The sequence below is a fragment of the Aythya fuligula genome, chromosome 3, assembly GCF_009819795.1.
Source record: "Aythya fuligula isolate bAytFul2 chromosome 3, bAytFul2.pri, whole genome shotgun sequence".
Lineage (NCBI taxonomy): Eukaryota > Metazoa > Chordata > Aves > Anseriformes > Anatidae > Aythya > Aythya fuligula.
The window spans coordinates 20570320-20580483 of NC_045561.1; positions in this window are offsets into that span (position 1 = coordinate 20570320).

A 10164-nucleotide genomic window follows, 5' to 3' on the forward strand; every position below is an offset into this window, starting at 1 on the left:
ATACTCACCCCATCACAGGGACAAAAACAGAGAGGGCCCATTACTTTGGATGACAACAATTTTTTTTTAAAAAATTATTCTTATTATTATTATTTCTGGAATAGCATGTCACGTCCTGCTTGTCTTGATCTGGCTTCAGAAAACAGAGGCCATTTACTATCCTACCACCAAAAAGAAAACTACACCAAGTAAACTACCAAACTGTAGTGTTGACTTCGGTTTTAGAATTGTGGGGAAGGCTCAGTGTTGGGTCTGTTCTCCTGGTTGTGATGTGTCTGAATGTGCCAGAGAGAATGGGCTCTCTTGCAGTTAAGGTGTCCAGATTGGTTGAACAGTATGGAGATGCACAGCATAAAGAGGTATTTTGAAACAGTGACTGAATGAGCTAAGCTGGAAAGACAATATAGACAGGTAAGAGATGCTGCTGGTGCTTTGCATTTCTCATTAGAGATAGCTACAGATCTAGACAAGTAAAATATTAACAATCTGGGGGAAGGTAGGTGGGATGAATAGGAAAACCCTGTTCAGGCAGCTGCATTTTAGAACTGCATGTATTCTTAGTAGTTCGAGAGAAAAAGGATGGGTCATTCCCTCCACTTTACAGACTGAGATGATGGTCTCCAATGAACCAAGATTAAAATTTCTTATGGAGAACTTGGAGATCAATGTTCTTGACTATCGGAGTAAATGAAAAGATAACCCGTGCTCTAGATTTTGTTCCATTTTAGGAATTGTTACATTTTTAAAGATCTATGATCGAGGAGGTTTTTTTTGAGAGGTTATTAGAAAGGCTAACATAATTTTCATGGAAAATCTTAATAGTATTTATAACTCATGATGAAAAAGTAGATATGCCAGAAAATTCTCAGAGAACACATTCATAACTCAGAGCAAAAGCTGTAATTTTGGGTGCATATACTGCACTTTTATGCTCTTTGAGAAGATTTAGTTTTTGCTATGACCACAAATCTCAGTTCAGCCTTAACTGTGAAGCCTCATTTCACTGCCATAATGAAGATCAGCCTGGAATTGCTCTTACTCCATGAAGACTTGAGAACTGGTGTAATAACACTGTCTTCTAATTTATGGAGTGATCACACTGAAATGTTTAAACAAATAATATCACTAACATAAAAGAAAAGGTCATTTCTGATGTAACTATGTTGATTTCTGTAGATTCTTTTCTCCTTAGTATTGCTAAACAACAGAAAATTTAGAGTGTAGGTTTTTTCCCCGTGCATATTGACATTATCCCACTTAATTCCATCAAACCACCTTCAAAACTCATTTTAGCTCCAAAAAAAACACATCTATAAGTGCAGAAGTTTATATATCACTTCCCCCACGCAATTTGGATTTTACAGTTTTCAGATGCACAATACTTGTATTGTGCAACACAAATTACAGAAACATACAGTGGCATTGACTTATATTCATCATCTCTCTCTTTAAATGTCGTCATGAGAACAGTTGTTTAACAGAAGGTAAAATGTTTAAAATTAGATGCTAGAGAGTTCATCCTTTAAGATGAGCCACCAATGGAAATCAAATGGAAAAAACGAATGTGAAGGACTGCAGGGGTTGATAGATGGCAGGAGTTTATGACAAAAGTAGTATAAAATTAAAAGATTTAGAGTCATGAGGAACTTCTAAATAAAGGTAGACACTGGATTTCTGCAGTACTAATAGTTACAGATGTAGTGCAGTACTATGCAAAGTACATGTATAGTCTATGCTACTGCTATTTGCCAGTTTATAAAATTCCATACCCCACTTCTTGGTTTAAAAAAGAGGCATAGTCAGTCAACACAAGGAAACATAACTCTGGCCTGTAATGATAAAAAGAATGGGATTTGTTTCTCCCTAACCTTTCACCCCACTAATAGCCCTCACCTCCTTCCTCTCCTAATGTAAAACTAAAATTGCTCTGTTCAGACCACCCATCTTACTCCTGGAACTGAGGAGATGGGAAGGCTATATGGATACAGATAGATATAGACAGATGACATAGATAGGTGATATAGGTTATTGGTAGATATGGATTTTATTATTATAGATTATATAGAGATTAGAGTTAGAGATGGAACTCTTCCTAGTCCACATATACCTGCTTCCACTACCTGCACATTTCCTTCTTGTGACTCAGTTTGCCCAGCAGGACCTTGCTCAGCTATATAGATTTTCTGTCCTCCCTGCTCACTTTCTTACACAAGGGGATGGAGAGTTCTTGTGCTTGAAGGAAAACAACCTTAAAGAGTTGCCATCTCTGTTCAGCTCCTTTGTCTCTAAGGATGGTGTTCCAGGGGATCTCATCTATTAGGTCTTTAAATAGCTTGAAGTTCTCTTTTCAGAAGTTCAGGATCCTGACTTTGCTCCTTGTCAATATTCCTTCGCCATATCCCTTGAGATCACAAACTCAATCAGGGTGTGATCACTGCAGCCCAGGCTGCCTCCAATCTTCAACTCTTTAATGAGTTCATCTGCATTGGTGAGCACCATGTCCAGTAACACCTCTCCTCTGGTTTTTTGTCTGATACCTGGTGCAGGAAGTTATCCTTGACGCACTCCAGGACTCTCCTGGACTGCTCACAGCCTGCTGGGTGGCTTTTCCAGCAGATAGCCAGGTGGTTGAATTCCCTTATCAGGATAAGAGCATGCAAGTGTGGTGCTTCTTATAGCTGAAGCAAGGAAGCCTCATCAACAGGCTCTTTGATCAGGCAGCCTGCATTAGGCCCTGGCCATAAGGTGTCCTTAATTGAGCTGGTCCTTAAGTTTCACCCACAAGCTCTCAACCTGTCTATGGCTGTTTCTGAGAGGCTGCTCTTAACAATCAATCCCTTCCTTAACATGGAAGATAACACCTCCTCCACTCTGGGGAGGGCAATGTCCCCTCCCCAGAGGGGTGTGGGTGGGGGGGGGGGGGGTGGTTAAGGCAATGATCAGTTCAGTTACAGCTTTTTCAGCCATGAAATGGTACTAGTTAGGAATTACAGTGCTCATCGAGGAATGAGAGTCAACCCCAAATAATTAATAGGGTATTATTATTGCTGCAAATGTTAATATGTAATCTAAAGATATTTATTCAATCAGCTAGAACTAGAGAAAATACGTTTTTGTTCTGAATTTTTTCTAGATAACTAAAACATAGCTTTATATATTTCTAAACTAACCGTGTTCTTGTTCTACTCGCTGTAGGATACATCTGGTTTACTCATTACTGTGAAGAGAGGAACTGTGTTATTGTACCAGACCTGAGGCTATCTGTAATCATCATTTTTGTTTTTCTTTTACTTTAATGAATGTGTCTCCATTACTGCTCCTACTATAAGAAGAGAAGTAGCTTTCCTCAGCACTGAATTATATCAGTTGTGATGGCATAAGGGACACAGCTTAGAAATTTCAGAAAACCAGATGAAAATTTTTCAGTAGAAATTATTTCTGATGAAAAACATGCTTGTTTTTGTTTTAAGGAAACATGCAATATTAGCCAATGCTTGTTAATAAGAACTTTGAGTATGTGTCACCTGGAACATCTTATTGAAATATTTCATTCAGATAAACAACAAAGCTTTGATTTTGTTCTGACCTTTAAATTGTATCTGTAGTTTAATTTTAATATTAAAACCATATATTGTGTTCAGTGTATTATGTACATTACATATAATAACCAAGTTATTAAAATGTAATATACTACAGTGTTTCAACATGGTCAATTTAAAATGTATTAACAAGGGAATTAATGTCACATGAAGTTGATGCTATCAAAATGAAACACTTCAGTGATTTTGAAGCAAACTTTTGTTCCGGGGAAACACATATATTTCACTCTTTATTTCAGATTCAAATGAAAAACAGCTTTGAAATACTGAATTTTCCCATGGGGATATAAATTTATTTTTTCTGACCAGTTCTTGCTGTCATATAGATTAGCCCTTTCAGTATTATTGTTACAGATGTTCACACCTATATGCATCTATGGATTTAGAATAGATATACCATAATTCCGTGTATTACTAATAGGTATGGAAATCCTGAATACTGCAGTTGCAATTCTGTTTTCTTATTGATTTGCCATAGAGCTTTCTATAAATGTATTAATTGTTCTGTTTCATTTCCCCCAAATACTGTTGGGAGAATATACATGTATTATATTCATACTTACTGGCTTTATAAAGGTTAAATAACTTACCTTTTCACAGTGTCATTTGAAGGAGTGAGATATTACCATCTGGTGAGGATCATTATGATAATTAAATCTGATCTGGAAAACACTGAGTTATGTTGAACTAAAACACATAGTTTTGGAAAATCTGTGTTAAGGACATAAGGATTCACAGTTCTTACAAAGTTATTGTGATTAAGTAGTATAGTGATTGTAAAAAAGTGCTTTGGTCTTATTTCATGAATGCTAGAGGAATGACCCGTGTACCAATACATGCAATTTCTGTACTCTGGTACAGAATGCATTTAGCAGAAGGCTATGGAGAGCGATAAGAAATCACACAATCATTTCTTTTAGTTCAATAGCCTCTCTTCTCTAACACCAGACATGTCACATTAATATGCAATGAAATAACAATTATTAAAAGGTGTGTATTAACACGTTTTTTTCCCTAATGACTTCACTTAGGATCTGGCTTATACCATGAAGCAGATGAGTTTATATCCCTTGCAAATATTTTAATATAACTGTATCCAAAGTGACAGTGAATATTTTTATTATCCATACAAATGACCTATCATTTCTTAAATCCTGTTAAGCTTTTGGCCTCAGTGATATCCTGTGGCCATGAGCTACAGAAGCTAAGCATAAGCCATGTGAAAAAAAAATGTTTACTCTTATTCATTTTAATTATACTTTCTTTCAACTCCATCAAATGTTCATCAATACAAAAAGGGATAAAACTTGAATTACCCCTTTATGCCAGTAGCACTTGCAGTTCCTCTTTCGTGTTCTCTCTTCTGTAGAACTGGTTTGGGAAAAAAAATCCGACCCCTAAATTTTTCTAGAATAAAAGTCCAGCAGCAGATTTCCAAAGTTCTGAGATGTCTCAAGTATTTCCACCTCTCCCACCCCCCTTCTACTTCTGGTTTCCATTTAGAAGAAGAATTGTTGAAATACCACAAGGACGGCTGTTTTCACTGCCATGACAGGAAGCAGGAGTGTTGGAAATGTCACAAGAAAGCCTGTTCTTACATGATATCCAGCCACACAGAGCAGATTCAAGAAGTTATTCTGCATAGTGCAGATGCAGTTCAAATACACATCTAAACCTTGGGATACTTACACAAGCTGAATCTGAACACTGAATCTTCTCAGGCTTATCTGCCACAGACCCTGATGTTAAAATCTAAAGAAAACCAGCTACATTGCCAATTGACATGGAAGCTTTGCTCCTTCTTCCCTCTACTCCTGGATTTATTCTTCCTCTACATCATTGTTCATCAGAAGTATGTCCAAAAGACCACAGGTGTTGTTATGATCTGTACAGGGTGACTGGCCAGATTCAGCTTCTCAGGCTTGCACTTGTAAGTGCCCACAGTGGTCTCATGTGGGAAATCAGAGTTCCTCCAGAAGCTCAGTTTTCATACCTCCTTCTGCATTCTCCTTCCTAAGCCCATCAAATTGTCCCAGGGGGAGCATGCAGGAATCATTTGCCTGAATCCCATTGGTCCTGACAAATGTGGGAAGAGAGGGAGAGGAAAGAAGTGAGGAATGTGAGTACCCTTGCAGGCCACAGCTGCCATCAGGAAAGAAGAAATGCAGTAACTTGGTCTGTCTCAACAGAAAGACACAGGAATGGAGGATGCTGAGAAAGTTCATTTTCTGGTCTCGTCTTGCAGCACTGCTTCAGATGCATTGTCCTTTATCTGGGACCCAACAGGCAGTGATTTGTTAGCTATACATACTTTTGAGAGGGAGATATGCACCCCCATTACTCCTTTTCCTAGTGCTCTGCTGTCAACGGTAGGCTATCACCACCAGGAGAAAATGTCTACACAGTACACACCCAACAGAAAATGATGCATTAGCTTTTAATAAACACTTTTTTTTTTTTTTTTTTTGTCTTTATATTGAATGGACTTTTTCTCCTGGTGGTGAAAGCTCACCACTGACACTGAAGCTGCAGGAGAAGGAATAATGTAGAAGTGTATAAGGAAATTCTTGAAATTATGCATAACTATCAAGAACTAAACTATGAGAACTTTTTCAGCTGGGGATGTTGCCAAGCCAAAATGGAGCATTAAAACTCCAGAACAGCTGCTACATGGGCAAGGAAACACACATGGAGTGCATGCTCTCTTTCTGTGCAAGGGGGAGCCTGGAGAGAGGTCCTCTCCTCTCTTTCATTTCTCAGCCCTGTTTTAATCCCAGCTCAGGATGATAGGACAGAGCCTCATCATCATGGGCTGGGTCCTCAGCACACTGCCAATTTTCCAGTGGCTTCACTGGGCCCCCAGTACAAAACAGTGTATCTGCACAGAAGAATCCATATTTGAAGGGCTCTGTGCTTTCTCCAGATGTGTCTTGACATTTGTATTTCCCGTAGATCTACAGCCAGACATCTGACTTTAAGCATATATCTCCTTGGGATTCAAACTCTAATAATGATGGACAAGCAGGTTTATATAAAAGAAGAATCAGTGCAGGCCCTAGCATAAAATTTGAACTGAACTGTGTTTGGGGTTAAAAAAAGTTTTCAACTTATTTTCTCTTTTAAGTTGTTTACATGTGTGTATCCTCTGCTGTTCTTCATCCCAGCCTAGACAAAATAAGGAAATACCGATTTACCATGAGAAAGACTGTGCTTATGCCATTTCTAGCACAGATGGAATTAGGAAGCACTAGAGAGCTCACAAGGAAAGAACTTCTCAAGAGCTCCTAAGTTACTTACCATTTACTTAAGTGTTCAGGTTTACTGAACTCCAGTGAAGTTGGTGGAACTGCAGAAGAGGTTGGATAAATCTGTAAGCCTTTCTTAGCTGGTCACATGTTTATCACAAATATATTTCTGGCCTCCAAAGAAAGCTGCTAATACACTTTGATGAGACTGGGCTTTGGAAGTCAGTGCTAAAGGCTGATTCTGTGTGTGAGTTTCTGTGAGTAAAATTTTTAAATCAGGGTACCTTATTGGTATTATATATAAGGAATCAGACTTTTGCAGAGCCTTTTTAATTCTTATGAGAACCTAGGAGTTAAAAGTAGTTTTGTTTCTCGGGAGTTAAAAATACTCTGAACTTAAATAACGCATCCTATTAAACTACTAAGACTGATTTCTTTCTTTTTTTTTTTTTGTTTCGTTGCATTGCATTAGAAGAATCAAGATGATGCAGTCCACATGGAATGTAAACCATGCCACTGAATGGCAAATTATATGGAAATATGCCTTTCATCTTAATTATAGACTGGACAGGGGAATGTAGTATATTCTCTCATACATACAAGCTGAAGGAAACTTTCCCAGGGTATTTTTCTTTTACATTTCTGACTCTTATTTGGTTGAAAACTTATCAAACCATGTGATCCAGTTCTGTCTGACTTTCCATGATAAGGCTGAAAGTATGTAGGAAATGTTTTCACAGCACTGCCAGAAAAGGTCTAACATGCACTGGGATATTGAAGTCACAGATTGCTATTTCTTCATAACCCTTTAAAACACAGTCACATTATTGAAATGGCAGCTTTATTTTTAGATAGTCAGGAAATTCTAGGGAAAAAAAAAAAAAAAAAAAAAGACACCTTGTCTTCTAACCAAATGCTTCATATCTTCATGTTTCTTCCCTGATGCTTTGGACATTTCAGTAGTCTTATGCTATAACCTGAATCTTTTATTTTTTATTTTTTTTTAATTTATATCTATTTTTGTTTTGAAGCAAAAACAAAGCAAGGGCTTTTATCTTTTGAACAGGGTCCCAATCCTACTCAAAACAAGTGTAAGTGTAGTCCTGAAATCATCTGCCTCTCTTCAAGTTACCCAAGGGATGAGGAATTACTACTCTTTTACCTAAAAGGACTGCTCTTTTGACCCATGGTCATTCTCATTACAGAGGCAGTCAGATAAGATCTGATTTCACTGCAAAATGTTACAAGAATTGGTAGGCACTGTCAAATACATTCCACTGGCATGCAAAAACTTTTAAGTGATGTTACAGTTTTCAAAGTACTTAAAGGGACTGATATTATTCGAAAATACATTTGGGTATTAGAAGTAAAGTATACACCAATGGTCATTACATACCAACACTTCCAGGATCATTTAGTCCTAACAATGACAAAGTGGATTCCCATTCAAGCCACTAAACCTCATGTTCTCAGCAGTTCTTCATAGTTGCTCTCACTCACCTTATCTGGATTTAAGCCCTTTTGAAAATTTTACCTTCTCAATTTTTAATTTTTCAGAAATGAATCTGTGAAATATGAAAATAAGAACCATATTCATATTTTTACCTTGTGATGGTTGTATAGCCTTTGGAACTAATGCACAGAGGACTTCAGTTTGTCCCTGTGGTCAAAAGTTGCTGGAAATTAAGAAATGTTAAGAGAACTAACAAGTACAAATAATCTGGCAGAGGTCTCCTGAAAATAAATATTTGGAGTGGAATATAATACTAACACTAGAAGTAGAGGAGAATACAAGGAACAGTGCAATTGAATTTGTCTTTGGATCTTTTGAGATGATCTGAGCCTGCAGGTGGTAAATGTATTTAAATATTAGCACACCTCAAGTAATTTGTCTGCAATCAACAAAATGATGCAAGAAGTATTGTATGTGCTGAATTAAATAGCCATCCAGCACCATTCTCTGGAAAAAGACCTGGGAGTTATTATGGGGAAAAAAAAATAAAAAATTGAAGCCAGCTGCACAGCTGTACTAAAAAGAAGATGACAAGAAAATACAAAGGTGAAAAGTGCAAACAAAATGCCAGTTTGTAGTAGCCAAAGGATAGGAGGCAAAAAAAGGCAGAAAATGTGTTTTCTGTGTTCACCATTTGCAAGAGGCTGTACAAAGTGCCGGTGACTGTATAGAAGGAAAATACTATTGTCAAGGATGGAGGGGAATGCTGAGAGCAGCTCAGGAGAAGGCAAGGAAGAGGTAGGGTTACAGATTGTGTTTGGGAGAGAGGAACTATCAAGTGGTCTAACAAAAGAGATGCATGTGAGGAAAGGGAGTTACTGAATAGTTGGAAACATAAAATATTTTTTTTGTAAGGAGCTCCAAAATTACTCATGTAACCTTAACATTGCAATGTGAGAGTAAAATAATGAAATCAAGCAGAGTAATAATAGAAAAGAAACTTCAGTTTTCAAAGCTCAGGTCTTCAACTGCTGAAATCAGTGAGATGAGACAGAATTACACCTGCTGAAGGTGGAGCTTATCCAATCAACTGCAAAAGAAGAACATAAATCAGTGATGAAATGAGTTTATATTTCTTATTAACCACACAGAGGAGTTCTGAGGAAGAAAACAACCAATTCTCCTCCATTAGTGGGTGGACAGCTGCTGTTTGCCTATCTGTTTGTCTTCAGTTAAAGTCTCTGGTGTATGTTCCTGCTCTGTTTAGGAAGAAGATTCCTTCTGAGACACTCATTTCTTGCAAACCAGCATTCTTCCTTTGGAAGGTCATTTCTCTGAGATAATTTTGTTCCTCTGTGTCTTGCCATTGTCTTTTTCAACTCACCCTTCTACAATGTGTTTACTTTGAGGAGACTGCCTTGCAAAGAGTCAGTTCTAATTTGGGATGCTTCTGAGAGATACCTGTATGTTGCATGAAGCTGAGTCAGTGTTTCACACTCTTCCCTCAAAGCACTAACTCACTGCAGTGCTTTGAACTGTAATTTAAAATTATTTGGAGTCTAATTGCTCTGTAAGGGAGAACAGACCACCCTGGGAACCCACGTGGCAAGACTGCACTAATAAGTGACATTTCCAAGCTTTTCACTATCTCATTTTCATATCATCTCAAGTCAACATCTGAATATGCAGGTTCCTCATGCTCAAAGTTCAAGGAAATGGAGCAGACCTATTAGAGAAAATAAATGAGTCTGAAACCAAGCAGTAATAATAAAAATCCATGTTATTAAAATAAGAGCCATAGGAAGTGGGAAGGAAGTAATTAGAAAGTGTTTTAATATTTTACCTCAGCTATTAGGATTATATTAAC